Source organism: Anguilla rostrata, unplaced genomic scaffold (genome assembly GCF_018555375.3).
Source record: "Anguilla rostrata isolate EN2019 unplaced genomic scaffold, ASM1855537v3 scaf0980, whole genome shotgun sequence".
Lineage (NCBI taxonomy): Eukaryota > Metazoa > Chordata > Actinopteri > Anguilliformes > Anguillidae > Anguilla > Anguilla rostrata.
The window spans coordinates 1-27,280 of NW_026986337.1; the positions used below are offsets into that span (position 1 = coordinate 1).

Sequence of the window (27,280 nt, forward strand, 5' to 3'; positions counted from 1 at the left end):
AACACATGGCAGTGTGTTAACACCTAACACACATTAATATAAACTAACAGGGCTGTGTGTGTCAACACAAAGCATGTGTTACACACCTACACACATTAATATAAACTAACAGGGCTGTGTGTGTGAAACACATGAGTGTGTTACACACCATACACACATTAGTATAAACTAACAGGGCTTGTGTGTCAAACACATAGCAATGTGTTACACACCTTACACACATTAATATAAACTAACAGGGCTGTGTGTGTCAAACACATAGCAGTGTGTTACACACCTTACACACATTAATATAAACTAACAGGGCTCTGTGTGTCAAACACATAGCAGTGCGTTACACACCTTACATTAATATAAACTAACAGGGCTGTGTGTGTCAAACACATGGCAGTGTGTTACACACCTTACACACATTAATATAAACTAACAGGGCTGTGTGTGTCAAACACATAGCAGTGTGTTACACACCTTACACACATTAATATAAACTAACAGGGCTCTGTGTGTCAAACACATAGTAGTGTGTTACACACCTTACACACATTAATATAAACTAGCAGGGCTGTGTGTGTCAAACATATAGTAGTGTGTCACTCACCTTACACACATTAATATAAACTAACAGGGCTGTGTGTGTCAAACACATAGCAGTGTGTTACACACCTTACACACATTAATATAAAGTAACAGGGCTGTGTGACAAACACATAGCAGTATGTTACACACCTTACACACATTAATTGCCTTCAAGCTTCCCAAGTTCTCCCCTGCTGAGGTCACTCCACTGGATACCAGTCACTGCAGGTTCAATGTCCTGACCCTCACCTACACTGCAGCCAACAGCCCGTCTACTTACAGCACATGATTAAATCCTATACGGCCACTTGACCACTGCCTTGCACCCCCTGCCATCCGGGTAAAGGGTTCAATCTTGTCTCTACCATGGAGCTTCTCCACCCTAGCTCTCCAGTGGTGGAACGAACTCCCTGTTCCTCTACGAACCTCTCCCTCACTACCCATCTTCTGCCGTGGTCTGAAGATGCATCTCTTCAGACTATACCTGGACTAACTATCACCACTCTGTAGATCATTTCTATCACTTAAATCCCCCTATTTCTACACATGTACCTCCTGTGCCACTCATGTTACATGTACCTCCATCCAGCACTTATTGTGCCTTGTATCATTGTCTAGATGTTGCTTGTAATGCCTCCTAGTTTGACTTAGCATAGGTTAGGTCAGAGTAATGTTCACTGTGTGAACTAGACTTAATATGTTCATGGCTATGAATAACTGTGCAAAGTATTGTACCCAGGGTTCATACACTTTTTCACCAATGATTTTCAATGACTTTTCCATGACTTCTCCACAACCTTTAACTGAATTTCCATGACCAAAACAAATGACTTTATCTCAGTGGGACGATTTAAAATTATTTATTGTAACAGCTCCAACTACCCTGTACCCTCCAACAGACCCTGAATGGTCTTGATATCTGGGTAGAGGAGCACAAAATGAAACTCAACCCAAAGAAATGTAAAGTCACCCACATGAGGCATCCACCCGCCCTGCCGACTCTCTCCATTGACCAGAACATCGTGGAAGTCTGTGACACTGTCAAGGTCCTGGGGGTCACCATCCAGAGTAATTTGCATTGGGACAGTCAGGTGGACCACATGCTGACCTCAGCGAACAGGAAGCTTTTTGCTCTGCGTCGCCTGAAGAAATTTGGTGTCCGAGACCCAGAACTGGTTTCCATCTACATAGGCTACGTACGCCCGGTGCTGGAGTATGCAGTCCCCGTCTGGCACAGTTCCCTCACTACAGACCAGGCTAAAAGGCTGGAAAGCACGCAGAAACGGGCTTGTAAAATCATACTTGGCCAGAGGTACTCAGGGTACCCACAGGCTCTCTGCACTCTCGGATTGTGCACTCTATCAAAGAGACGCACTCAACTGTGTCTTGGCTTTGCCAGAAAGCTGCTCAAGTCCAACTTCAGTGACTGGCTACCCCCCCTCAGGGAGGAGCTCACAGGTCGTCAGGCAAGGAATTCAAACCAACTGGCCATCCCAAGATGTCGAACTGAGAGATACAGGAGATCACCAATCCCCTATATGTGCAGACTCCTAAATGACAGCGGATTTTAAATTTAAATTTGGGATACGAGATTAGATCTCAGTTTAGATAATTGCAATATTTAAAATTTTTTGTCTACTTAGTATTGATGTTTTATTGCAACAGCAAAATAATTCAGTGTTTTTAATGACAACTGTCTTTATGAACCTGTAATAATGCTGAAAGGTCAATAAATAAATAAATAACACTAAGTAAAATTAGGTCTGCATCTGAAACATATGGTGCCTCTCTAAAACAAACAAACACCAGACAGACACACTTAGATACATTCTCTTATATTTTAATTCGAATAGTTTAACATTTTTGTCAATGTCTCAAACAGGGCTCGAAATTGCGACCATTTTGGTCGCATATGCTCCCGAAATTGAATCTGTGCGACCTCGAAATATAATTGGGAGCATTTGTGCGAGTGCAAATAATTGTTCTGGTGCGACCTTTTTTTTTCTTTTTCCAGTCGAACGTCTCTTTCTCTGTACATTCGCTAATACGCTCAGCATGTCCCTTGTGAGCTGACGGTGACCCTTCTAACCAATCGCGAGCTTGACATTCTTACCTTTAATGCTGATTTTAAATAGGTTAATATTAGCCTTCAATCACTCCCTTTCCCTGCACTCCACTGTCACGCGACGCGTAACTAATGTTACCTGAAGACAAAAGTTTATGTTCAATTTATTAGCGTTATCGAAAGCTGAAAAGTTGAAGCGGACGTTTTGTGTAGCGACCCGGTTGGAACAGCTAATTTCTCCGATGCAGTTTACTGATTTAATTAGCGGAATTAATGTGACGAGAAGCGCTTTGTCGTTTGAATGGATAACACGCAATTCCTTGAAGAGTCGACACATTTTATGCGTGACAGTTTAACTGTTCCTTGTAAACCGTACTGTTATATTGTCGTTTTTATTAATAAAAAATCTATTGCATATATTGTTGGTGCTCCTTACATTTCGGTGGGTGTTCCTAAGTTTTTGAAGTTGGGAGCACCAGTGCTACCAAGTAAAAAAGTTAATTTCGAGCCCTGATATATTACTGAAGCTGCACACCTGGCATATTGTCGGCACAGTAGGGCCTACGTTTACTAACTGCTACATCAGCAGAGGCGTGCCTGTAAACAGACTGAGCCGGACCGAATTAACTTCTCACACCACCAAAATACCGCGAAGGTTACGTGCCAATTTACATTTTATTACTATACATACTATTTTTATGATTGGATTAATTAGTAATTATATTTGATGCAACTTTAGCTATATTTCCATTACTTTTCCAAAACTTTTCAAAAAATATTATTTTCCATAACTTTTCCAGGGCCTGGAAATTGCACTTTAAATTTCAATGACTTTTCCAGGTTTTTCATGACCGTACGAACCCTGTGTACCTTATTGGACCTGTGTTATGTAGTTGTTCCAATTACCTTTTGTATGCACTTATTGTACGTCACTTTGGATAAAAGCGTCTGGCAAATAAATGTAATATAATATAAACTAACAGGGCTGTGCGTGTTAAACTAAAATAACATGAATGTGGAATGAGTCATTATCAAACACATTTGAGTTTACACCCCACTACAGTTCAGTAAACAGGACTAATTCATTTTCTTCATTCATTTGTGTAGTCAAATTCTACCAAGAGGAAGAACAGGAACATGCTGTTTCAGTTCCGTGAAGTGTCTGTTTTCACATTAGGAACATTGACATCAGTGTTGTATTTAGTCACATTGTAGCCCTTTGGATTGAAGGGGTTTGTGTTTGTACTCACCCCAGTCTCTGCAGTTTACAGTGTGGGTCCTCCAGTCCAGCAGACAGCGCTCTCACTCCTGAATCCTGCAGCTCGTTGTCTCTGAGCTCCAGATCTCTCAGCTTTGAGTGAGGAGAACGCAGGACTGAGGCCAGAACATCACAGCAGCCCTCTGTGAGATTACACCAACCCAGCCTGTGGAGAGACCACACACACACAAACACGCACGCACACAAACACACGCACAAATTCTTTGTGACATTGTTCACCTTGACAGTTGATACATGTCCCTACGCATTCCTGAGATGTACACACAAAAACAGGGAGGGGGGTGTGTAAATTAAGTTCATAAAGTATTCTGACTAATCCACAATAGTCTAAGGCAATTACTGGGCTCTAATAACCCTTTCCATGTGTTATCTTATTTGCAAACATATTAATTTCATCTGCAAACACAAAAACAGCATTGTTATGGTGCACTTTACCTCACCTGACATGTTCTTCAGTTCATAAACATCTATACATTTCAAAGACGCTGAATATTCATCACTCTGAATAGATAAATATAACTGTTAATGTATAACTACTCGTATAACCCATTAGCTAAATACATTACTGTTATAATGATAATATTTCCTTCCTAATCTTGTAACCATCAAGTTATCAAACAATTTAAGTTTAACAAATTATACAGTCTGTCAGGATTTTTGACATCAATTTTAAAATATTCAGCAAGATGAAATGAAACCGCATTCAATACAAAATTGCGCTCTTCCTTATTTACCTCTCACCAAAGTAACGTGACGGTAACCATGACGACGCTGTTTAAAACGTGGCCGTTAGGAGGGTCGGTTGGTTACCATGGCGATGCCAGCTCGCTCTGAGCTGTTTGTTACCTCAGCTAATTCATTCTTTGAAAATACAGAACTACAGTTACATGACACAATTATTTGATAATAACTATTAACACTTCGCAAATATAATTTGTTTACCATTTACATCAAACAACATGACCCTCAAGTTGACACCTGTTGCCGTTGTTCTAAGTTCAGCTTTCGCTTTGACTCACAGTCACAGGCACGAGTTAGCTAGCTAGCCAGCCCAACCTACCTTAACGTTACTTCATGACCCAACCTAGCTAGCGGAGCCAGTGAGGAACTAAGCAGCTAACTGTCACAGACAACTTAAATATATACACCAGTATATAAAATAACATGAAGGTTTTATCTAACCAGTCATGATATTATTGGCCAGACCTGCGATATTGTACCTGCTAACAGCTGAAGCAGTGCCGTGTACGAGCTGTGCTATACTTCAGTTCATCTGGCACGATCTTACAGCAATGCAACTACTGCATCAACTGGAATTACACTGTATCGCCATCTAGTGGCTGTATCAGAACAGCACAACTGATTACTGCCACTAACTTTTATTGCTGGTAGACACTAGATTTTCAAAAATGTGCTGTGTTTTGAGACTTCCACACATTGCACCTATATTCTCCATGTCCACTCCTGAATCTCCCAGGTTATTGCAGCTGAGATCCAGATCTCTCAGGGGTGAGTTTGATGACTGGAGAGCTGAGGCCACAATATCACAGCACTTCTGTGTGAGTTTACAGTTGTTCAGTCTGCAAAGAAGAGTTCATGTATTATAGTATTATTATATTAGGTATACATGAAGCATGTATCTAATATGGGAAATGTGCCAATGACAGTGTTCAGCGATGAAGAGTGAAATTGAGGATTTTAAGGTTGATGATGCTCTGAGGAATATATCTGTGCTACACTCTGCAGTATTTTGGACCTGAAAGTTAAACATCCTGCTGGACTGAATTCTGACAGTTCTACAGATGTAATTCTGACCCAAATGTCCCCTTTTTTATACTCTAAGTTCTCTGAATTGGGGCAAAGGGCTCATCTACCTTTTCTACTACCTACTGTCATTGTTCTGTCTTTTTGTTTCTATTTTTCCTTTTTGGGCCGCCAGTTGGCGGCACTTCTCAGTTTTTGTATTTCTGTTCATTCCCTCATTGGTTTCCAGTGTTAATTGTATTATTGTTTTCCATTATTGTCTTGTTATTTCATCATCGTCCCCACCTGCCTCTCGTTATCCCTTCCCTCTCGTTGGATTATGTATTGAGTTCACATGTGTCTTGTCTATTTTAGTTGTTTGTCCCCTTGACTCGGGTGCTGGTTCCTTGTGTTTGTTTCCGACTTGTGTGTTTCTGAATACGTTTCATTTGTGTTTCTGACTTTGTTTCTGCCTGTGGGTCTATATGCCTTTCTGCCTTTCGTGTATATGCCTGTGTGTTCCACCTGCCTGTATTCTGCCTGCCTGTGTTCTGTGTTTTTTTAGTTTTAAGAATTTTTGAGTTTGTTTTTTGCCCACCGTGGCCTTTTCTGTTCCCTGTTTGTGTGCCCTTTTTTGTAGTAAAGTCTTTTATGCCCCTTTACCTCTTGAGTTCCTGTGTTATTTTTCCACTCCGCGTCTGGGTCCTACCTTCCCGAACGTGACACCTACCTTTGATCTTTTCTCTGGGCTTAACCCTCCCATCCCATACTAGACGTGCAGATGCCATCTTTCAAAGTGGACAGTGAGTTAGTTTTCAGTGCTGTAGGATATATGGCCACCACCAAAAGTAAAGATTTAAAAGGCAAGACACATTTTTCAGAGTGGACATTGACTTTGCTTATTTCTTTTGGTCTTCTGTGACAAACTTCCCACAGCACTGGAAACTAACACACAGCTAAAGGCAGATTCACTGTAACAGGATGTAATGCACATGCTCATATTTATGTATTGTGGTGTGGGCCTCTGGAGCCCTGCCCCTCCCTGCCATCAGCCACCACTCAGCTCCACTTCACCTGTGTCTCACCGGCCAGCCTGCAGCACCATGGACAGCACCGGAGGGACAGGGCTGTGTTTCAGCACCTCCACTCCGCACTCAGACCTGGACAGCGCCGGAGGGACAGGGCTAAGTTTCAGCACCTCCACTCCACACTCAGACCTGGACCTGAGATACAGTCAGGCCACCGGCAGCATACCAGTGCTTTTTCCACACCACTTTCCCCTTTGCCTGAGTAGCTGCTGGCCCTATATAGGCCTCATGGTCTCATCCAGGGGTGTGCTGGCTTTCCCTCACTGATCGACTAACAGAGTCTCTGATTCTCGTTTATTTTATTTTTTTGTGGCAGACTCGGACGTGCCCCTCCTCGTGGCCTGAATTTTGGACCCACCTGCACTTCCCTAGCACTTTTGCTTTCCCCAACATTTGAGTAGCCTGATCTCTCTCTTTGAGTAGTCTTTCATCTCGTCTTTCGTGTTTCACTTTTCCTGTCTTCATTCATTGCGACACCGCTGTCACAATAAAAGTCCTCAACAGGCATGTTGCCAGCACTGTCTGCCTCGTCTGTGCCTCGTTCCTATAGCATACAGTATGGATGTGATAAAAGTTTATTAAAGGATCTGAAAGATATGGAATTGAAGGTATCTGTAAGTGGGTGGAAAATCACAACCTGTACCTGTACAACATGCCATATAAATGATTTGCAAATGTAGCACACAATGCAAATCATGCAAACTATGCAGACTACACAGATGTATAAAACAGTCCTTAGAAGGACCATCTCTGTAAACCCTTGCACGAGGACATGCAACACATACAGGCATGATAGATTCAATCATTAGGGCACACCAGTAGTACAATGCCCCCTATTTACAGTAAGTATAATTACCATGCAGCACTCCTGTCCCTGTAAGGGGGGGGGGGTCTCCTGGGGATGGCGGTAGATACTAGAGTCTTGTTCAGGTCAGACTCTATTTTGTCAAATGTAAACTAGTGTGGATTGTGGGAGATGTTCTCTGGATAGCATTTAAGGGAAGCTCAAACAATTTACTTCATTATCCAAAGTCCTTTCTTAAAAAGCATTTTGGTATGCATCACAATTTCTTTGTGTTCCGTTTCTTTATCTTACAATCTCTTCAGGTGCATGTCCTTTCCTCTCTTACAGCATAGTGTCCAGTCCATCTTGCCATGTCTGGTAAATAAAATGATAGTCTCTTAACACTGTTAAAGCTTTCTATTCATGGTTATTGCCAACTCTCATATTTTGTCATATGATAAAGTGCTCTTTCTCTTACAGCGCATCCAAAGTACATGTCTTACTTATACACTGACTGAAGTGTGCATCTCTGCTCGAACAAATCACTGCATTGGTGCCATAAATAAACTTCTCTTTCATCATCTTGTGTTTGTAAGCCAACTCTAAGGAATGACATCCGGTCCAGACCTCCATAGAAGCATCCAGTTGCACCAAGTGTGGCTCTGACAGACAGTAGCGTGTCCAATGCGAAAGGAGGCTACCGCCCTCCTGGAAGAGCACATAGAACACTGCAGCGCTACTATAGCTAAGGGCTACAGACTCCAGTTCAGAGTGAAACCCCCCATTTCAACAGAGTCATTTACTCTCAAACACAAGAGAGCGCTCCCATGTTTAAGAGGAATAAATTCCTTCCTTCTTACAAAAAGGGGGAAATGCGTGTGGTTCCTAGAGATCGAACCCAACATAGTTTTTATTTTCATTATTTCCAGCTCCCAAAGAAGGACGGTTCTCAAATTCCTTTCTTGGATCTCAGTTTTAAACAAACATTTGAGGCAATATAATTTCAAAATGTTAACATACAGCACTCTTTCACGTTCAATATGACAGAACGACTGGAAACTTTTGTGCAATTCTTTTAATCAATCGTCGGCACCCAATAATTGATTAATAATGATTAACTGATTAGATTAAAATGTACTCCATGGCCTATAAAAATAATGACTTAAAATATGCTTAACTTAATGCTTAAGCATTTTTGTTAAGGAGTATGAGCATGTCTTTGTGCTTTGGGGTCAGTCTGGTGTGCAGTCTGCTGAAGGTGAGACCAGCAGCTGAGAAGACGTGCTCAGATGGCAGTGATGTTCCAGGAATGGACCAATAACATTTCACTAACGCTGCCAGTCAAGGGAACCGTGCCTCTCTAATTTGAAATCTAATCACCAACATTAGGTTATTTATTTAAATGGTTAATTGAAAACTAACTGTGTAATATATAGAAATTCATCAATAAACATTCTTATTAAGAATTAACAGTTAATTGATTAACTTAACATCACTATTTCACATCAGTAAATCTGAAAGATGCCTTCTTCCACGTAGGCATTTATCCCCCTCACACAAAATTCCTCCGCTTTGCCCATCGCAGTGTTTGCTACAAATACACAGTTCCACCCTTCGGCCTTTCCCTGAGTCCACGGGTGTTCTGTCTTTGTGTAGAGGCGGGTCTGGCTCCACTGAGACTAATGAGGATCAGAATACTGATTTATACAGACGATTGGCTGATTACTGCCAATTCAAAACCCAGAGTTGTGCAGGACACTCTGTGAGTTCTGACACATCTGACACATTGGTTTCAGAGTAAACCTCCCCAAGAGCAATCTCTCCCCATCCCGGAGTGAAACGTTCTTGGGAGTGGATTTATACTCTGTATCCATGTGAACTTGTCTATCAGCAGACTGCATTTTATCTCTCAGAGTATGTCTCTCTCAGCTCAAACCGGGCTCAATAGTACAGTATCACACATGCCTCAGACTACAGGGGCTGATGGTGTCAGCCTCTCAGGTTTTGCCACTGGGGCTGTTAAGAATGAGGGGCTTTATGAGGTGAATTTCATCTCTCCACCTCAGCCCTCTGCGCGATCTCCATCGGCGTCTCACGGTGACGCACAAGTGCTCTGTAACTCTGCGTCACTGGGAAAACACAGACTTTTACACTCAGGGAACCCCTCTCAGGATCGTTTTCATACGGAAAAAAAGGACACACACATCCCTCTCTGGGTGGGGGGTCTCAGGAGGGTTACATGGTGAATCAATATTCTTTTAGCTATTAACTACATGGTCAGCTCTCAGATATTTTCTTCGCTGTCTAAAGCAACATCATGTGCTCATACGTTGCGATAATGACTGCAGTGGCATATGTCAATCACCAAGGTGGCATGCGCTCCCTCCAGCTCCATGGTCTAGCCCACAGACTGTTGGTCTGGAGCAGCCGTCACTTTCTGTGGTTACGCGTGACCCATGTTGCTTTAGGCTTGCTCCTGTGGGGGTCTAGGCCAGGGTTGTCTGTGAAGCGCATTGTGACAATTTCTGTGAAATACGCTATACAAATAAAATTTGATTGATTGATTGATGTTCCAGGAATTCTGAACACGAGCGCTGATCTGCTGACAAGGAGAAACCCACTGTACGGGGAATGGTGTCTCCATCCCCAGATTGTGTAAATGCTATGGCAGAGATTTGGCTGTGCAGCTGTAGATCTCTTCACAGGCATTTGCCCCCCTCACTCTCATCTCTCTCACTCCAGCCAGAGTGAGAGAGTAGACCTTCACACTGATCCTAATTGCACCCAGGTGGCAGAAATTTCCTGTTTCACTGGGGTACAAATATGAGGTTGCATAAATGTAAAATCTCTTTGTCATCCATCACTATGGGCTAAGGGATCAGCTGAGCCCCTGTGCTGAGGCTGTCTCAGGACCCCCTGGTGCTGCACACTGCTAAGGGATCAGCTGAGCCCCTGTGCTGAGGCCGTCTCAGGACCCCCTGGTGCTGCACACTGCTAAGGGATCAGCGGGCATGGAGTGGGGGAGCCCTGATACTCCCAGGGAGAGCAGGGCAGCAGTGCAGTACTGTATGACAGGGGAACATCTACACACTGTGTTTATACATTAAAATACAGGAATAAGCAGTGAGCAGGCTGTATGGACCCAGCAGCGGTCTATATTGTGATTAAAACTCAGACAGCAGTGTATTTACATGCACGTGTAACATGCCGCAGACAAAGATCACTCCATTTCAATATTGGATGTAAAACTCTGCAGGAGGTGGGACCCATAGATCGCCTGCCTAGATTAGGGTATCAGAGTGGTGTAAAGGATGTTTCCGTTAATGTTCGTGGAGGGGAGGGTAGGCAGCATTCTTCAAGCCAATATTGTATCCAGTTCACTGTTTCTCTCTCTGAGGCCAATAATATAAACACTTGATACAACAGGACCAATACAACAGGACCCTTTGTTCCTTTTTTTCTGTTTTGTTTCTTTCCTCCCAATTCATTGTTGAGCTCATTGAAAGTCAGCCATCCAGCAATAAGAATTGTGCAGCCACAACTAATGCCAATGATGTTCAATTCAATAAACTTTATTTATTCCCGAGGAACAATTCATTTCTGGGCATTCTGTCAGGACCACTGTCATCAAAGTAGAACTTTATTGACAATAAAGGCAATACAGTTATGTTCGGCGGTATGGCTCTGTTCTGGAGATCTCCCACCAACCACGTAGCCCGCGTGGATAAGGCCGGAGGCCAGCAGCCAAACCCCCTAGAGGTACACACAGAACAGATCCAGCAGCAAAGCAAGTTCTTAACACATAGGGATGGAGCAATACAAATTCTTAACACACAGGAATGGAGAAATGCAAATTCTTGACGCATGGGGATGGAGCTGGGGTGGTGGAGGGGATTTACGAAGCAACGTGCAGCGCTTGCATGCAGGAGGAGCAGCCAAATGAGTAGAGGGAGGCTGTTTAAGTAGACCACCCTGTTAAGTGAATGTACTGTGATAGGCGAACATCACTCAGCTGAGCCATCAGCTGATTCAGCCTGAGCACTTGACTCTCGTGGCCTGCCAGAACTACGCGATACTCCATTATTGTCAATCAACATCAAAAACAGATGGGAGATAATATAGCTACTCAATGACCTGACGTCACATACAACTGAAATTCAAATAGACAATTTTTTTTTTAAATGCAGTAAAAAAAGTGCAATAAAAAGTTATGGAGTAGCTATATATGTACATGTAAAAACACACGCACATGTACAAATTCACTTGCCATTCAGGCTTAGAGAATGCAGGGGAGAGGTGATCAGGAATCAGCCTGTCCTCAGGCACAAACGTTACTCTCCGCCTGACCGTCCGCACGGGGGCAGCAGTACCGTGACCCAGGGGCAAGCCCAACCAGATTGCTATGAGAGGAACTAGCTTTTTCCCAAGATGGCTGCACCCTCATGCAAAACAGGGAATTTTAGCTTATTTTTCTGGCAAATATGGTGCATCTCATAGTTCTAGCAGGCCACAAGAGTCAAGCACTCCGGCTGAATCAGCTGATGGCTCAGCTGAGTGATGTTCGCCTATCACAGTACAAGCTCTATAGCTGCAGCAGGCAGGCGATCCATTTGGGGCCAGCCACGAAAAGCGTTGTTTTAAGCGACAACATTCCAGTTATTGAGGATACCGGTGCACTGTCGTCACTGCTAACTGGCCAGGGAGCTTCATTCAGGAGCGCTGCTTTGCGGCGGCCACCGCCCCTCCCACGGAGGACGCCATGTTCAAGCCGGAAGCTGCTGCCACGTCCATATCTGCTAGCTGCAGATTCTGGCCGGGCAATGTCATCAACCTTATTTAAATTCTGCTGAGCTCTGAGTCTAGTGGAAAACGCATAATATACACAGTGTTGCCAACTATATTCTATGGAAAGTAGCCATGGCCTCCTCTAAAAGTCGCTAAATTGACAACACCGAATATACATATTTGATTGCGGGACGTCTCACAGAGGGGCTGGTTTCACAAATATCGCAAGTCTTTCGCTAAAAGTGGAAACGTTCCAACATATGCGGGCACAAGTTAATGGCATGCTTATTGTTCAGTTGCTCACCATCAGAGTCAACGCTAGATGCTCTCACTGCTAAAGGATCCCTGGCGTGAATGCTTTCGGCTACCCCTTCTGGAACGCAGTACAATTGGGTTAGGCACACCCACTTAGTTGATCAGGCGGGTCTTCCAATCAATCGATTTTACACGAATTTGGGATTCGTGCACATAAATCTAAGCAGAAATGTCTGAATTGGGAAACGCCAAAGTTCTCACGCTTGGCTGAGATGGAAAAGTAGGAGTATCAATAAAGAATCTTTGTTCATTGTGAGCGGCTAATGGATTATGGGCAGTTGCTACTACGCAGCTACTAGATAGCCCCCATGTCTCACACAGGCCTAGGCTATAGTTTGTGTATTTGTAGGCTAATGGCCTATTTCCCTGTGTAAACAGTTATTCCGGGAGGATTGGGCTGCGAGATGGCCAGTTAAGCTCGGGCTGTTATAGGGTTGGCAGATTGAACATGGGCGGCAGGTCGTGTTGCAAGAGGAGAGATGAAAGTCGTCTAAATTGTTCAAAGCTGCATTCTACCCTTCGCTGAATCGCTACACTACAAGGAGTGTTGGACTGTTACGGCAAGTAGGCTACAGCCAATGTTGTAAAATGCAGCTTTCGGCTTTCAACATCAGAACCAGATAAAGTTTCTCCACTGATTCACGATTTGCGATTAAAAGCCGGTTCCCTATCGGGGCCCAATCATCGCGACAGAAAAATGAAAACTTTAAATTCATACTGGTGTTAATATGTCGAGGACACAATTTGGTTGGCTATCCCAAATTTTGCTGTCAGATCACAATACTGAATGTTTAGGGATTGCTAATGTCCATTTTAATGAGACAAATTGGGCTTAATGTTGACTCGTCAACTGGTTCTCTCAATATCGTGCTGTTGCAACGGGGAATGCGTCGTTCCGCATTCATAAGTGTATCGTTGTATTCCATGACACTCAAACGGGCATCACAGTGGAGAAGGGATTTGATGTAGCCTTCTCCACGTCACTGCTCTGACTTCTTCACCATGCATGTGATCAGGCATGTGACCACCCGACTGAGCACATATGTTGACGACAAATTATTCCTCCTGAATGCGGACATGCTCCGCCCTAGGTATTGGCCTGGCTGTCTTTACAATTGCATGCTCGCGAATTTGGGATTGCGCGTCATCCATTGCATCTGCTCCCGGTTATGGCTGGTTCCAGGCACCTTTGTAGCATGTGCTTTTCGCAACTTTGTCATAGTTTTCTTTAATCGTACATTGCATTTTCATCTTAAATAAAGAGTGCAATACGATGGTTAAAAAATAAAAATAAGAGACTGGTTCCAATTCCTCTCCTAATATACTCATTTGGTAAGCTTACTAGTAATGCAATGTGGCACTTTAAAGCAGCCCACTGTGCCCAACTGTTAAATAATATATAAACAGTGATGTGAGAAATAATTCTTGAACCTTATTGCTTGATGCCTGCCCTGCCCGGAGTGGACCTTATGTCAGCGAATTAAGCAAAACTCAAAACGCGATCGCCAATCGTCTCGGCTTTCGGGACCGGGCTATGCATCTTTCCAGCGTATCCCTTTGGCAGGAGTCGCTTCCGATGGCAAGCAAGATTAGCCTCGTCGTGAGCCTGATGGGCAGAAGCAGTAATATGTTCATCCCAAACTCTGTAGATGCATTTCCCCCAATTTTTAAAAGATGCATACACTCTTCAGCCTCTTCAATTTCCGTTCAAAAACTATGAGCTTTGCAGTATAGAACACCTTGCTACTGTCTACTGGCAAGTACGGTGTCTGTCCAATGTTTCCTCTATAATAAAGTTTCCTGCTGCTGGTAGTGCTGCTGCTACTGCTGCGCTGTTTGCTGCTGCTGGTACTGTTTCTGTTCCCTGCTGCTGGGTGCTACGCTGCTGCTGCGTTACTGCTGCCTTCTGCTGATGTTACTGCTACTGCTGCTGATGTTTGCTCCTACTGCTGCTGCTTTTTTATTGCTGCTGCACTGCTGCTGCTACTACTACCGAACGAGGATTCATTACACTGATATGAGGAGTATATTTCCCCTAATTGGTTTAAATCTCGGTGCTGGGAAATACCAACAAGCTGTTGGTACACAAAACCTAATAATATTTGGTGATTAGTTTGAATGGCCTTGGGCTTACAAGGAAAGCTAAGCCACTGACTGACATGCTTGTCACAATCAACACCCTGAGCCGATCAGAGGAGGATGGGTTCCCCCCTTGAGCCTGGTTCCTTCGAGGTTCCTTCTATCCCACAGGAGTTTTCCCTGCCACTGTCGCATAGGCTTGCTCCTGTGGGGGTTCAGGCCAGGGTTGTCTGAAAAGCGCATTGGCGACTGCAGTAAAATCACGCTATACAAATAAATTTGATTGATTGAAGCCAAGGCCATACACATCGGCATAGCCTTCAACATTACAAATAGTATTTTCCCCTGGTTTAATTTTACTCTTGCTTCAGGGGAAAGGCCAAAAAAGCTTGGTAAAATAGCCACTGACCCACAATGTTAGAATGGCCTCGAGCTGACCGGATGAAGGGCCCTTCCGGTGGCGAATGGCTTTTCCCACATAGTCACCACTTCAGCCCAGACTAACTACTAACAACATGTGGGATACGGTTGTTTTGGGGTTTCTGCTGCCCCCCCCGGTCTTATCCATGCATGCTTGTATGGATGGCAATGGTGAGGATTAATTTACACTGATGCAGGTAGTAGTATATTTCCTCCGGTTTAGTTTAAATCTGGGCCCTCAGGGAAATACCCGAAAAACTGTCAGTACACATACCCTAATATCATATCACACATAGAAAACGTTCCTCTGGTTTATTAATTAATAATACATCTAATTATTGGCCTCAGGGCGTCCAACATCGTTGGTACATATAACCTGATCCACGTAAAAATAGAGCGGCCTCAAGCTGACTGGATGAAGGGGCTTCCTCCAGGTGTCGTCCACGGTCATCAATCAGCCGGAGACACTTATTAATAGCATGTTGGCGTATGGTTTTTTTTGGGGTTTGGCTGCTGGCCTCGGCCTTATCCACGCGGGCTGTGTGGTTGGCGGGAAACTCCAGAACAAAATACCGCCAAACATAACTGTTGCCTTTATTGTCAATAATCTACTTTGATGACAGTGGTTCTGCCCGAAATGGAGCCTCGCGTAGTTCTGGGGCCATGAGTCGCGCTCGGCTGAATCAGCTGATGGCTCAGCTGAGTGATGTTCGCCTTCACAGTACATTCACCTAACAGGGCAGTCTACTTAAACAGCCTCCCTTTTACTCATTCGGCTGCTCCTCCTGCATCAAAAGCTGCTGCACTTTTGCTTTGTAAATACCCTCCACCACCCCAGCTCCATCCTATGTTTCATGAATTTGCATTTCTCCCCTTCCTATGTGTTAAAAAATTGCATTGCTCCATCCTATGTGTTAAGAACTTGCTTTGCTGCTGGATCTGTTCTGTGTGTACCCCTCTAGGGGGTTTGGCTGCTGGCCTCCCGGCCTTATCACCGGGCTGCGTGGTTGGCGGAAGGGCTCCAGAACAGAGCCATACCAAACCCAAATGTGTGCCTTTATTGTCAATAAAGATCTACTTTGATGACAGTGGTCCTGACAGAATGCCCAGAAATGAATTGTTCCTCGGGAATAAATAAAGTTTATTGAATTGAACATCAACGGATTGATTTCACATTTGAATGCGGGGCTATATCTTATTTAAGGTAAAAGCAAACAAACCAGAGTCACGTGAACAAGTGTAACAACACTTAATATAATAAAAATAGTTAATCTAATAACTTTGTCTTCATGTAATAACTCGTCACTCTTTACTGTAATAAATGCTGGTTAACCTGTTTGACTTTTACCAGTCTGGCTTTTGATCCGAGCACTCAGGGCTGCCCTCCTGGCTGTGGCGTTTTTCATGCCTGATCTAGAACTGTCTGAAGCATTCGACCACGGTTGACCCCAAAATACTCATCTCCCCCTGGCTGAGATGGCCATTTCTGGAACTGCCCCTTTTTGGTTTGCTTCCCATCTTTCAGATAGGTCCTACCAGATCACCTGGATGGTCTGTCTCTGCACCTCATCCCCTTTTCACGGAGGCCTCTGCTGTTCTCCATTTACACCAAATCTCTTGGTTCGGTCATTAATTTACATGGGTTCTCTTATCACCCTATGCTTTATGATACACAACTCTTTTCTTTCCCTCCCTCTTCCATTACGGTTAATGAGAGAATATCTTCAACCTGGCTGACATCTCAACTTGGCTGGCCAGCCATCACCTGAAGCTCAGCCTCAAAAAGACCCAGGGTGCTTTTCATCCATCACAAGACCTCCCTACTCGGGGGCTTTAATCACTGCTGGGCACCACAGTGACTGCCTCTCACTCTGCAAAGAGCCTGGGGGTGGTCCTGGATGACCAGCAGGACCTCCCAAAGGGGCACGTCAATGTCATGGTCCTGTGTTCCTGTCTGCGTTTTCCCTGTTGGGCCGCCAGATGGCGCTTCACTTCTGTTTTGTGTCCTGCTCCCTGTTTGTGTATGATTGTTTCCAATTGTCTCGTGATTCTATCATTGTTCCCACCTGTGTCTTGTTATCCCCTCCTTTTTTGGTTTGATTGTTTTTGAGTTCACCTGTGTCTTGTTACCCCCTTAAGTTCTCTGTTCCCTTGACTCGGGTGCTGGTTCCTTTTGTTTGTTTCTGATGGATGTTTCAGACCCTTTTTAGCTCCCCCTTCGTTTTTACCTGTTTGTGTTTTGTTCCTGACTTGTGTTTTTTTCCCCGACTTGCGTTTGTTCCGATCTGACTTGTTTTTGACCGTTTGTATCTGCCTGTGTTTTTGACCTGCCCTTGTGCTCTGCCTGGCTGTGTTCTGCCCTGCCCGTGGTTGTGAGTTCCTCTTGTTTTCTGTTCTATTAGATATTTTTTGAGTTTGTGTTTTGTTACTTGGCCTTTCTGTTCCCTGAAACTGTTAGTAAAGTCTTTGTTAATTTTTCCCCCTTTTTGAGTTTGTTTTTTTGTTCCTCTGCCTGGGTCCCACCCCCGTCCAGCCAGTCAAGGCAACATCATAGTCCTCCCAGATTTACCCTGTATAAACATCAGGATGATTTGACCATACCTGACTATGCACTCCACCCAGCTACTTGTCCAGGCTATGGTGACCTCCCGTTTTGATTACTGCAACCCCCCTCCTGGCCCCCAGCTTATGCCATACAGCCACTACAGATGATTCAGAATACCTTTTATCTTCAACCTTCCTACGTTCCCCTCCCATCCACTCCTCTGTTGGTCACTCCACTGGCTACCCATTGCCGCTAGGATCAGGTTAAAAGTCCTGACCCTTGCCTGCACTGAAACCAAAAGAACAGCTCCCATCTACCTATAGGACCGATTCAATCCTGGCCCAGCTTGACACTCCATTTGCGGCAGCAGGTGACTTCCGTCCCTCTGGGTGAATGGTTCTCCCTACCACAGATCTTCCCCACACTAGCTCCCCAGTATTGGAATGAACTCCCTGTTCCTCTACAACCATCAGTCATTGCCCACCTTCTGCCGTAGTCTGAGCATCTCTTCAGTCTGTACCTGGACAAACTATCATACTCATTACATCATTACATTACAGGCATTTAGCAGACACTCTAATCCAGATCGACTTAAATATAGCGTTTTACACCAGCATTTTTACATTGTATCCATTTATACACTGGACATGTACTGAATCAATTCAGGTTAAGTACCTTGGTACAACGGCAGTGTCCTACCAGGGTCGAACCTGCGACCTTTCGTTACAAGCCCAGTTCCTTACCCACTGTCTACCTGCCACCACTCCCAGGGCACTCTCTGCGGGGCCCACTCCAATCTAGGATCACTTATCACTCGTACCCTTCAACCTTATTCCTGTAGCACATTGTTACTCATTACGCGGCTCGTGGTTTGTTTTGCAGCTCATATATAATATATGTACTGATAACAATAAGAATATAGCTATAACTACTTCTATATGTTCCGTGTATGTCCTGTTTTAGCACATTGAAATGAATTATCAGGCAGATCGCAGCATACTGAAGATAAGTCAAAACGTAGGCTACGTAACAGCGAGGATCATGGGTAGTCATATAGCCTTTTGTGTGGGTTTGCATTTGCGAATGGTTTTGCAAGTTTGCTTAAGTAAGCCTAATGATATTCCATAATGCCGTTTGATATAAGGTTATATCAAATATTGTCCCGACCTCTGCCCACTCAAAATGGACAGATTTATGATTAGAAAAAGCAGAACGAGAAAAGTGATTCTTCATTAGCTGCGGTGACAGAGTTAGAAACAAGCCCGGAGAAAAGCGTGAGGAAAGAACGGAAAATGCAGATCAGTTTGGCGAGAAGCCCAGGACACCGATGCTGCACCGGGGAAAAGTTTCGGGCAATTCAGGGCCCAACACCGAAAATTAAGTACATGGACTGATGAGTTTTCTTTGTGCAATCGAATCCACTCCATTCTGCCTAATTTGCCAGAAGATGGGGCCAATTTTAAGCGGGATAACCTTGAAGCCACTTTAGTGCTTTTCCCCAAGTACAACATGTTGTACCCGCCAGGTAACAACCCCGAGGACTAATAAAATTAAACAGTTGACACAGACTCTGACTGAGCAGCCCAAAAAATGATAGAGATCAGTCTCTGTTGCCCAAAAAAAACCCAGGCCACTTAGGAGATGTTTGGGTTTTAGCTAGGCATAAAAACTTTTCCGGATGCTGAAATTGTTAAACAATGCTTTTGACCCCAGCAGAGATAATGTACCGTCTTAAAAAAATAATAATAATAATAATAATAATAATAATAATAATAAAGAAAATACATGCACTGCACTTTCCCGATTCGACATTAATGAGGAGGATCAAGTTTATTGGGAAAGATACGGGACAGAGTTCAGATCTTGCAGCGACACCATGTTACAGCATTGCACTTGATGAGAGCATGGCGCAAGTGTTGGGTTGCATTTTTCAAAAGAAAAAATTTTCGGGAGGAGCTGATATATCTGTTACCATTTTTGGACAGTCCAAGTGGAGGACGATTTTAAAAAGCACTTGAACTTTTGCAGAGAAAAAAAATCGACTGGGGGCTTGTCTGTGCACTGGGGGCCCCAAGCATGGAGGGAAGAAGAAGGGACTTTCGGACTGATGGAAGACAGCATTCCCAAGTTTGTCTCCTTTCTTGTAAATTCATCAGGGGGCACTGGTGTCAAAACTTAAAAACCCAAAGGGCTAAAAAATTATGATGCAGCTCGTCCGAGTCATCAACATCAAGGCCAGGGCATTTAATCACCGGGAATTCCGTGCACTTCTGGGGGAATCCCGAGGCAGAGTACGGTCTGGTGATGCACAACAAAGTGGATGGCTACGTGGCCGGGTGCTTGACGATTCTTCCCCCAACTTCCTCATCCTGATTTTCTTGCAAGCAAGGGAGGGCTGAGCCAAAGCTTTGACCCACACTGGATATTACAGCCCTCCTCATGACATCACATCCAAGCTAAATTTCCCCTTAACCTCCAACTCCAAGGAAAGGAAGCACCCAGGTAACATGCTAAGAGCATCCTGTTTTCCCAACAAGTCCCCTCTTCTAAAAGGGAATTTTTTCCCTTTCCTAATGTAAAAAGCTTGCACAACTGCAAACCCCTGATCTACTGCAACAATTTGACTATGATGAATTTGTAGGCATATGGGGGGAAATAAGAAGATCGAGGAGATTTCAAGATGTTGGGGGAAATTTAAGGAGTTTTTCAGTTTCATTGAGAACCCTTTGAATGTCCATGTCAAATTACACCTCTCTGAAAAATTTGTCAGACCTTGCTGTAATACAGGTGGATTCTTGACTACAGGTCAACAATGTCCCTGAAAACTGAGCTCAGATGGCGTTGCTCATTTCTGGAGCATGGTCCCAGCCTCAGATTATCCATTTAAAAGCTCTGGGGCAAAAGGGAATTAAAACTTTTTGGCATTTATATGTGAGGAAACATTTTCTATAATGAGCCTTGTAAAAAGAAAGATGTAGACTTACAGTTTGTGCATCTTGATTGTTTGACTAGGATTGCAACCACTAACTACAAGTTTTGCATGGAAAATAAGGGACAGCTAAAACACATGAGAGCCTCAACATGATCAAAATACCGGGGAAAAATCTTTTTCATCTCTTAGTTGGCCAATATATACTTTTTTTTGAACTTTTTATTTCATGTTGATAATGCTTATGTATAATTGCATATGTACACACATACATAAGATGGGTTCCACCCCAGCCTTACACACTCACACAAAGTATTATATCTTTTAATAATGCAATGCAATTATGAATTAGAATAAAAGAGTGTAAGGATGTAAACTGGTACTGTATTTTTTAAAACATACAAAAAAAGAGGGTATATATCTTAAAAGTGATGAAAAAAAAAAACATCTGATTATATCCAATCTCTGTGGCTCTTTGGTAATGGTCTTACTCATAAGTGGCTCTCTTAAGAAAATCGTGAGTACCACTGAACTACGGCATCAACGGGGTACTGTCGCCATCTAGTGCTGTATCAAAAACAACACAACTGATTATTGCCACTAACTTTTACTCAGTAGACACTAGATTTTTAAAAACGTGGTGTCTTTTTAAAAACCAAATTGCACCCACTGTGTGTCCGCTATAATCCATCCATTAATTTTATTCTGAGGCTAAATTTTCTAACAGGCTAATTTTTTGTGTTGCATTTAAATTTTTATTGCAATGATAATAAAAATTTATAATAAAGCCTGATATATTAAGTCATTTTTTTTTTTAAAACCCCTTATCAACATGTTTGGTAGACCTTGTGGGTAAAAAAATGTAATAAATTTGAAAGAATTAGAATCTTTAATATCCTTTAGATGATGGAGCTAGAGCCAAAAACATTTATCTCTGAATAGGTATTCCACATAGTATGCCTGCTTACAGGAGTATAATATCAGACTATTACTTGGGTCTGGAACCACAGAAGAGTGACTAAACTAAACGATGTAAACACTGCATCTAAACAGCAGCTCATGTTGCAGATGGACCTCTCCCCCTCAAGATTACACACATGAATAAAACTCACCTTCATCAAAGGTCCCCGTGTGTGAAAAGAGAGGGAGTAAATGTATGGATTTCATTAGAGTTCATAGCAGGTAGTGAATAATGGAGATGGATGTAGACTGCAATGTTTGACAGACCAGAAACATTTTACTATACAGGCGGTCAATCTTTTACCATGTCAATCAGACATTCAGCATCCAGTCATCACCTGTGACCTGATACTACAGACTCCACTGAAACCTTACATTCTGCTCAGGAACCACAAACCTGGCAACCCTCAAAAGGTTGTATCCTGCTTTCATTTGCTTGTTGTGATAGAAGAGGACAGAGGAATAAACAGAGAGAGAAAGAGCTTTTTATTATTTCACTGAATAGAACCATAATCACAAATACTATTTAGTTAAGATCACACAGTACACAGCACCACTCACCCCAGTCTCTGTAGTTTACAGTTTGGACTCCTCAGTCCAGCACAGAGCAGCTTCACTCCTGAATCTCCCAGGTTATTGTAGCTGAGGTCCAGATCTCTCAGGGGCGAGTTTGATGACTGGAGAGCTGAGGCCACAATATTACAGCACTTCTGTGTGAGTTTACAGCTGTTCAGTCTGCAAAGGAGAGTTAATATATTATAGTATTATTATATTAGGTATACATGAAGCATTATCTAATATGTGAAATGTGCCAATGACAGTGTTCAGCGATGAAGAGGATTTTAAAGTTGATGATGCTCTGAGCAAGATGTCTGTGGGACGGAGTGTGGCACAGTGGGTAAGGAAATGCGCTTGTCCGAAAAGGGCGCGGTTCGATTCCCCCATAAGGATTTTTTCCCTTGTACCCTTGAGCAAATACTTAAATTTCATTGCTTCAGTATATTCCAGCTGTATAAATGGATGCTATGTAAAGTGCTATGTAATAAAAGTTGTTAATCGCTCTGGATAAGAGCGTCTGTAAATATTAATGTAATGTCTGTGCTACACTCCAACTCCCGTATTTTGGACCAAAATTAAACATCCAGCTGGACTGAACTCCCGACAGTTCTACAGATGTAATTCCGCCCAAATGTCCCCTTTTCTTATACTGTAAATTCTCTGAATTGGGGCAGGGCTCATCTACCTTTTCTATAATCTGTTCTCTGGGCTTAACCCTCCATCCCATACTAGGCGTGCAGCTGCCATCTTCCAGGTGGACAGAGTTAGTTTTCAGTGCTGTAGTGTTTGGCCACCACCAAAAGTAAGATTTAAAAGGCAAGAACATTTTTCAGAGTGGACATTGACTTTGCTTATTTCCTTTTGGTCTTCTGTGACAAACTTCCACAGCACTGAAACTAACACACAGCTAAAGGCAGATTCACTGTAACAGGAGTAATGCACATGCTCATATTAGTATTGTGGTGTGGGCCTCTGGAGCCCTGCCCCTGCCATCAGCCACCACTCAGCTCCACTTCACCTGTGTCTCACGGCCAGCCTGCAGCACCATGGACAGAGGCACTTTCAGAGGAGGACAGGGGCAGTGTTTCAGCACCTCCACTCCACTCAGACCTGGACAGCGCCGGAGGGACAGGGCTAAGTTTCAGCACCTCCACTCCCACACTCAGACCTGGACCTGAGATACAGTCAGGCCACCGGCAGCATACCAGTGCTTTTTCCACACCACTTTCCCTTTGCCTGAGTAGCTGCTGGCCTATATAGGCCTCATGGTCTCACTCAGGGGTGTGCTGGCTTTCCCTCACTGATCGACTAACAGAGTCTCTGATTCTCGTTTATTTTATTTTTGTGGCAGACTCGGACGTGCCCCTCCTCATGGCCTGAATTTTGGACCACCCTGCACTTCCTAGCACTTTGCTTTCCCCAACATTTGAGTAGCCTGATCTCTCTCTTTGAGTAGTCTTTCATCTCGTCTTTCGTGTTTCACTTTTCCTGTCTTCATTCATTGCGACACCGCTGTCACAATAAAAGTCCTCAACAGGCATGTTGCCAGCACTGTCTGCCTCGTCTGTGCCTCGTTCCTATAGCATACAGTATGGATGTGATAAGTTTATAAGGATTAAAGATAGATTGAAGAGAAGTTGAAAACAAACTTACCTGTACAAATCCTTTCATAAATAGATTTGAATGTGCATCACAATTTCTTGCAGACTACACAGATGTATAAAACAGTCCTTAGAAGGACCATCTGTAAACCCTTGCACGAGGACATCAACACATACAGGCATGATAGATTCAATCATTAGGGCACACCAGTAGTACAATGCCCCTATTTACAGTAAGTATAATTACCATGCAGCACTCCTGTCCTGTAAGGGGAAGTCTCCTGGGGATGGCGGTAGATACTAGAGTCTTGTTCAGGTCAGACCTATTTTGTCAAATGTAAACTAGTGGATTGTGGAGATGTTCTCTGGATAGCATTTAAGAGAAGCTCAAACAATTTACTGAATTATCCAAAGTCCTTTCTTAAAAAGCATTTTTGGTGTGCATCACAATTTCTTTGTGTTCCGTTTCTTTATCTTACAATCTCTTCAGGCGCATGTCCTTTCCTCTCTTATAGCCTAGTGTCCAGTCCATCTTGACATGTCTGGTAAATAAAATGATTGCCTCTTAACACTGTTAAAGCTTTCTATTCATGGTTATTGGCAACTCTCATAATTAGTCATATGATAAAGTACTCTTTCTCCTACAGCGCATCCAAAGTACGTGGCTTACTTATACACTGACTGAAGTGTGCATGTCTGCTCGAACAAATCACTGCATTGGTGCCATAAATAAACTTCTCTTTCGTCATCTTGTGTTTGAAAGCCAACTCTAGGGAACAACATCTGGTCCAGACCTCCATAGAAGCATCCAGTTGCACCAAGTGTGGCTCTGACAGACAGTAGCGTGTCCAATGCAAAAGGAGGCTACTGCCCTCCTGGAAGAGCACATAGAACACTGCAGCGCTACTATAGCTAAGGGCTACAGACAATAGCCAAGGGCTACAGGCTCCAAAAATTCCCGAGGGATAACCCCCAGTTTAACAAACAGAGGTTTTAAAAGTTACTCACTCTTCTCAAACACAAGAAAGATCACTCCTTTTTCATGTACTCATGCTATTAAATTTAACAATTTCTAAAGCGGTTCGTCTCAGTTTGAAGGGGGGCTAATCACCAAACATTTAGGTTATTCATTTAAATGTTTAATTGAAATTCAACTGTTTAATACTGTTTTGAAATTCATCAATAAACATTCTTATTAAATTAACAGTTAATTGATTAACTTAACATCACTATTCTCACATCAGTAAATCTGAAAGATGCCTTCTTCCACGTAGGCATTTATCCCCCTACACAAAATTCTCCGCTTGCCCATCAGTGTTTGCTACAAATACACAGTTCCACCCTTCGGCCTTTCCTGAGTCCATGGGTGTCTGTCTTTGTGTAGAGGGGTCTGGCTCCACTGAGACTAATGAGGCTCAGAATACTGATTATACAGACGATTGGCTGATTCTGCCAATTCAAAACCCAGAGTTGTGCAGGATACTCGTGAGTTCTGACACATCTGTGCATCTTGGTTTCAGAATAAACCTCCCCAAGAGCAATCTCTCCCCATCCCGGAGTGAAACGTTCTTGGGAGGGATTTATACTCGTGTATCCAGTGAACTTGTCTATCAGCGACTGCATTTTATCTCTCAGAGTATGTCTCTCTCAGCTCAAACCAGGCTCAAAGTCAGTATCCACATGCCTCAGACTACAGGGCTGATGGTGTCAGCCTCTCAGGTTTTGCCACTGGTGCTGTTAAGAATGAGGGCTTTATGAGTGGATTCATCCCTCCACCTCAGCCCTGTCGCGATCTCCATCGCCGTCTCACGGTGACACAAATGCTCTGAACTCTGCGTCACTGGGAAAACACAGACTTTTACACTCAGGGAACCCTCTCAGGATCGTTTCATACGGAAAAAAGGACACACACATCCCTCTCTGGGTGGGGGGGCTCAGGAGGGTTCACATGGTGAATCAATATTCTTTTAGCTATTAACTATATGGTCAGCTCTCAGATATTTTCTTCCTGTCTAAGCAACATCATGTGCTCATACGTTGCGATAATGACTGCAGTGGCATATGTCAATCACCAAGGTGGCATGCGCTCCTCCAGCTCCATGGTCTAGCCCACAGACTGTTGGTCTGGAGCAGCCGTCACTTTCTGTGGTTCGCGTGACCCATGTTGCTTTAGGCTTGCTCCTGTGGGGTCTAGGCCAGGGTTGCCGGGAAGCGTATTGTGACAATTTCTGTGAAATACGCTATACAAAAAAAATTTGATTGATTGATTGATGTTCCAGGAATTCTGAACACACCCTGATCTGCTGACAAGGAGAAACCCACTGTGCGGAAATGGTGTCTCCATCCTCCAGATTGTGTAAATGCTATGGCAGAGATTTGGCTGTGCAGCTGTGATCTCTTCACAGGCATTTGCCCCCTCACTCCCATCTCTCTCACTCAGCCAGAGTGAGAGAGTAACCTTCACACTGATCCTAATCACCCAGGTGGGTTTGTTCAGGAAAATTTTTCCCTTGTTCTCACTGTGGGTAAAATCAGTGACCCTTGCTGAGCGTAAAGACTCCTGTGTCCTGCACATTTGGGCTAAGGGATCAGCTGAGCCCTGTGCTGAGGCTGTCTCAGGACCCCTGGTCCTGCACACTGCTAAGGGATCAGCTGAGCCCCTGTGCTGAGGCCGTCTCAGGACCCCCTGGTGCTGCACACTGCTAAGGGATCAGCGGGCAGGGAGTGGGGGAGCCCCGATACTCCCAGGGAGAGCAGGGCAGCAGTGCAGTACTGTATGACAGGGGAACATCTGCACACTGTGTTTATACATTAAAATACAGGAATAAGCAGTGAGCAGGCTGTACGGACCCAGCAGCGGTCTATATTGTGATTAAAACTCAGACAGCAGTGTATTCACATGCACAGGTAACATGTTGCAGACAAAGATCACTCCATTTCAATATCGGATGTAAAACTCCAGGAAGCACTGTCGGACAACCGACATCCATCCATCATCCATCGATTATCTATACCCGCTTATCCGGGACAGGGTCGCGAGGGGTGCTGGAGGCTATCCCAGTGTGCATTGGGCTGAACAGGCTGCCAATATATTGCAGGACACACACACCATGCACTCACACATTCATACCTATGGGCACTTTACTGTCTTCAATTGGCCTACCTGCATGTCTTTGGACTGTGGGAGGAAACGGAGTACCGGAGGAAACCCACGTGGACACGGGAGAACATACAAAATAAAAGCCATTCTCCACACAGAAAGGCCCAGGCCGATGTGGCAGGCTCGGTTTGCGGGAGGAATTCAGGGCAATTAGAGGACCACGCCTACTGGTTAAGCAGGCACACACCTGGATGATATTACGGATCAATCCAGGATTTAAAGTACTTCTTTCCACAGTAGGCGTCTGCAGATCAGGATCCCCCACGATGGTGAGGACACGTACAGACCAGAGAAAAGGCTGAAAAGCTGATATAATTTCATTTATTTTGTCTTTGTTATTTAGTTTATTGTTTTTGCCCAGATCCCGTGAGGGTGATGAGCGAAGGTTTTTCG

General features: G+C 43.8%; 1 long non-coding RNA gene across 2 annotated transcripts in view; it reads right to left on the reverse strand.

The window, feature by feature from the left end:
* Positions 1-187: 187 nt before the first annotated feature.
* LOC135246936 (uncharacterized) overlaps positions 188-27,280 on the reverse strand; it is a 44,231-nt gene continuing 17,138 nt past the window's right edge. The window contains exons 3-5 of one of the 2 annotated variants that reach the window (XR_010328031.1): positions 22,130-22,303; positions 5,364-5,500; positions 188-4,065 (exon numbers count right to left, since the gene is read on the reverse strand). This is a non-coding gene — a long non-coding RNA (uncharacterized LOC135246936). The remainder of the gene's footprint in view (positions 4,066-5,363; positions 5,501-22,129; positions 22,304-27,280) is intronic. The other variant, XR_010328032.1, reaches the window with a different exon arrangement.